Here is a 393-nt window from a genome sequence, read left to right as displayed (position 1 = left end):
GCCAGGTTGTTTTGCCTTTTTTATCTTAAATTAGAAAATATCACAATAAATTAAGACCATAAGTCTTAACCAATTCAAGATATAACCGCTAAATGTTCATTGGATGTAGTGGTAAGAAGCCTGATCCAAATTAATGTTTGCAAGTTGCATTTCTGCTGATCAAGTAATACTAAAAAGTGCCGAAATGTCATTACTTTTCAATGAATTCACGTATTACCTTAAGGATTGCATTTATAGATGCCCTGGAGATGGATAAAAGTTTATAAATGACACTTCATCCAAAAAGATTAATACGTTACTATTACATCGCCCTTTGATCACGTTACGGAACTTAAAGGAAAATTTACATTTTAGGAATAATGTAACGATTTCTCATCATTCATTTGTACATGG

This window comes from Lingula anatina, chromosome 2, assembly GCF_051362555.1.
Source record: "Lingula anatina isolate TDL-2025a chromosome 2, LinAna3.0, whole genome shotgun sequence".
Lineage (NCBI taxonomy): Eukaryota > Metazoa > Brachiopoda > Lingulata > Lingulida > Lingulidae > Lingula > Lingula anatina.
This window is presented reverse-complemented; position numbering follows the sequence as displayed.